General features: G+C 36.0%; 1 long non-coding RNA gene across 1 annotated transcript; it reads right to left on the reverse strand.

Annotated features, from left to right (window-relative positions):
• Positions 1–250: 250 nt before the first annotated feature.
• On the reverse strand, positions 251–2,685 carry LOC131018025 (uncharacterized). Its single transcript, XR_009099986.1, has 2 exons — positions 2,072–2,685; positions 251–471 (listed from the first exon to the last, which is right to left on the reverse strand). It is a non-coding gene; the product is annotated as an uncharacterized LOC131018025 (long non-coding RNA).
• Between the last annotated feature and the right edge of the window lie 1,762 nt (positions 2,686–4,447).

Genomic DNA, 4,447 nt, shown 5'->3' on the forward strand with positions numbered 1-4,447 from the left:
GAAAGATGGTCGGAATAGGCATTATCAGCTCAAACTGTAAGATGTCATGTTGATTGGGAAGGAGCAGAGGTGAAGTACTGTCACAGCCCGCCCTAACTAAGGATAGTTAAGCCGAGTGATCTACGACTAGGGATGGGGTTAAAGAAGAAGGGGAAGAAAAGGGGCGTCATTTATAGCCGTAACATTTACTCATCTTAATAAAACTCGTCATTTTTATTCATGAATACTCAATTGAAAATAGTCTATGAAAGACAGCATAAAACTTAATTAATATCATTAATCAAGTTATACATCATATGAAACCATTCTCTTAAGACTCAAAGTATGACATAACATACTATAACATCAACAACATCTTGCAGCGGAAAGTAGCTAGACATATGTATGAAGACATATTCTAGACAGGTTAACTATTTATTAACAACCCTGGAGACTCCGCTCATTGCAGCACCATCATCACATCAGCTCAACCTGCACATTTAGAAAACATATGTAGGGCTGAGTACAAAAGCACTCAGTGGGCACGTATGCCTAGGTATAAAAATACATGCTTCAAAACTGTAAATTGTCATGCCATCATAAACAGTACAGCAAGGGAGTTTTTCGCTAAAAAGGCCCAAGCTTACTAAGTTCATTTGTGATTCTTAAAGTTCGTCTGCAGACTAAGTTCTCTTGTAATCTATCATATCTGGAACTTTGTGCCGGAGAGGTGGCCACCTCTCACGGTCACTTGACCGGCCAACCCGCTAGATGACTCACGGTCACTGGTGTACACTAGTCCTGGCAGGATAGCTATCAACTGCTCAAGACCCGAATTCGATTGCATCATTGGCAAAGCCAAAGCAGATAGATATCATACTAAAATTTAAACATTTTATGGCAAGACAATACTTGAAATAACTTTAACTCAAAGATTTTGTCATGAAATAACTTGCTTGAACGTAACATTTAAACTCATTTGATATATATATGAAACTGAAATTAACAGTTAGATCATCTCATGCATTCATTCGTATAAGAGGCCTACGACACGCAGGGGATCTCTGTATACGTATAGTTAAAGTAATGCCCACCTGATTGCAGTGTTTTGCTACTTAAGACAATGATTCTCTTTCCTTAGCGCGATAGGTTACTCAGACGCTTTTGTTTATTTGAACCTTTGATAACACGAAAACATGTGTTCGAGTGAATAATAGAAAAGATAACAACAAATGCAGTGAATCACTATTCACTCATTTCTCTAACTACCCATATTTCCTTAAACGACTATATCTAACTCATATACAATCGTTCTTCCTTTATCAAAATATTTCATGTACCTTTGAGGATGTAGGAAATTCCATTTTATATTATTCATTTATTTATCTATTATAAATAAAGAATAATTCTATAAACATAAAACGTTTTCCTTTTCCCCATTTAATAATGCCAATCACCAATATATATATATACACATCAATAGCTCATTTATAATCTAAAAGTGATATTTTATCAACAATAAAACTTTAAAATCCTTAATAGGAATTATTTTGAATTATTTCCATCTCAACAAAACTGTATAGATTCAACTTCAACTAATAAACTGCTTTTACTCCGAACTCGTATGGAGTCGAATTTTATATCAATAGAAACCTCTTTGAGTCTAGTTTAATTGAAAAAAAAGTATGTTGAAAAACTCCAAGTAGTTTAAGAGATATAGCGATTTTCCCATCGCCTACCAGATTCGGCAGTTTCTGCCAACTGAAAGTCCAGATTTTTGAAAAAATAGCAAACGTTACCGGAATAACCTCAAATTTTATATGAAGATAGCTAACACATATATCTTCATACAATAAAAATTTTAGAGCTAAATATCAACATATGGTTACTGAAATAATTAACCTAATCATCTGCCTCACGACAGTTTCAACAGATACGGGCAGTAGACTTCTCAAATTTTAAAAGGGTGGTAAACGAAGTTCAAATAACATGAAACTTTGTACAAATATTTACCACACTCCCATATATACCCCAGAAATTTCCCATAATATAATAGAAACGGGAATGCATCGAAATAAGGGCGTCAACTTACCCTTGTCCAAGTGAGCACTAATGGAAGTTGTTCGTCGGGGGTTTTCCGGTCGTCGTTCCGCGATGGTGTTTAGCCGCGAAGGTCTACGACTTAGTCTTCCTCGTGCGAGGTAGATCAGGCTACACAACGGTGTTTTCTCAATCCTTTTTCGTCGTAAGGATAGTGAGAAACGAAAGCCGTAAGTTGGCCGGTGGCTAAGTCGGGAATTCGACGTTGGCCTCCGAAGGATATTGTGGCCTTTGGTCGGGAAAATATAGAGAAGGTTTCGGCCTTTCGATTGTTGGGTTTGGTAGCTTGAAGATGGAGGAACGAGTACACGTTCTCGGTTCAGAGCCTAGTGGCCGGTCGGCGAATAAACGGCCCGGCGAAGGGAGCTCACTTGAGCTCTTGCAAGTAAGAAATTTAAAATTTTCTCTTGTTTTACCTCACACCTCTCGCACTTCTGCACTTCTTCCTTCTGCAGAACTCACCTCAATTTATAGAGAGGTTGAGGTGGTTGGTGGCAGCAAATGTTGAAGAAATATTGCTGCCATTTTTGAACACTTTGGTCTCGGCGTGATCATCTTCTCCTGCCATCTTTGAAAACTTTGCTCTCGGCGTGATCATCTTCTCCTGAAATTGGGGCTTTTTGGATGTGATGGATTGCATGGAAGATATTGCAGCTGTGAAAATTGTGGATATTTGCATGATTTTCTCTTGCTGAAATCTTGACTATTTGGATGGGATTAACTGCGGAAAAATGCAGTTTTTGAAGATGAATAGTTGTGATAATGATATATGTTGGAGGGGTTGGTGTAATAGTGTAGTGATTCGACTATTTATCGTGATCTAATTTCTCATAGTTCGTACTTGTTTCTGTAATAATTCTCCAATTCTCGTTTAATAAATACTCGTCGTATTTATATAAATTAAATTCTCAATCTTGAGATTTAATACGTGAAAGTCGAAATTAATTCGCGACTTAATACTAAACACATATAGCGTGAAATAATAAAATTATTATTCACATAAGCTCAAGTTATAATTCTAACAATTCGATTTAAATAACACGATTTATGAAATCGGTTATAAATCTAAAATTTCTAATACTATTGATTAAATCAATCAACTGGTAATGCAAAGTTTCAATGTGTAGCTAAACCAATAATTTAATTATTGGTTTGATTCATGATTGAATATTAAATCGCAGCTCTGTATCTTTTATACAGACTTTTGCTGAAATAATATTATCTGAACAAAATAATCACAATAAATAATTAAAAGAATTTTATAATTAATGCACATATTTAATCTAATATGTATTTAAAAGAGCGGGGCATTACATACTACCCCCCTTAAAATAAATTTCGTCCCGAAATTTGCATACCTGGTATTCTAGCTTGTGATACTAGTCATTCGTTTCATTCATCTCTTTTGTAGCCTTTTCCATCCTGTGATGGTTCCACTACTTGACGAGAACAATATTATTGCCTCGTAACACTTAAACCTTGCAATCTAGTCACTAAACTGATTTCTCTCCATAACTTAAGCCTTGAGCTTGGACTATCTCATCTTTCTTAATCACATACTTTCTTAACTGCGAGACGTAATATTCAGTGTATACATCCACAATCCTCCACTAACCATTAGTGCACTATTCCTGACTTTCGTGAATCCTTTCGTTTTTCTTATTCTTGAGGCGAGACACATTTTCTCACCAATATCCATTTTCATTTCGTGCTTTCATAATCCTTTCTTGCAATTCACACTTAACTATTGATGCAACTACACAGCTTGATATTGTCTCCGGATGGTGAACAATTACTAAACCGAATAAGGCAATCACCAATCAGTACTTTATATTTAGTGGTGAAACATCTTATCTTAATTTCCAATTGATGGTACCATCATAATTCTTCACTAATTCGAATCGTCTCTGTTGTCTTACATTGAAATTTCTTTGCTCGAAAAGCATTTCAAATTCTTGTCAGCTATAAGGACCTCACACTTAACTCCGTAGAGATAGTATCTCCAAATTTCCAACACGTGCACAACCACAACGAGTTCTAAGTCATAAGTCAAGTAATTCAACTTTGGGGCTAATGAGACATAGTGCTCAAGTTCTCTGAAGTTTAAAACAAATACTTGCTTCCTTTGAACATTCCTATTGATGGAGCTTTTGATACTATAGCCGAAACAATCACCCTTCTAGTGTGAGGTTGTTGGCTCTGAGGCTGGGTTAGATCTTAAGTCTTATTCTAAAGTTCTTTTTCTATTCTCGAATTTTCTGTTGTTTTCTTCATTCCATTTTCTTTCCTTCACCACATCTTGAGGTGGTGTATATCCAGATTGTGTCGGAGTCTTCCCATTCTCCCTTGGTAGCAGTGATTCGATGGT

This window comes from Salvia miltiorrhiza, chromosome 3 (assembly GCF_028751815.1).
Source record: "Salvia miltiorrhiza cultivar Shanhuang (shh) chromosome 3, IMPLAD_Smil_shh, whole genome shotgun sequence".
In the NCBI taxonomy this organism is placed as follows: Eukaryota; Viridiplantae; Streptophyta; class Magnoliopsida; order Lamiales; family Lamiaceae; genus Salvia; species Salvia miltiorrhiza.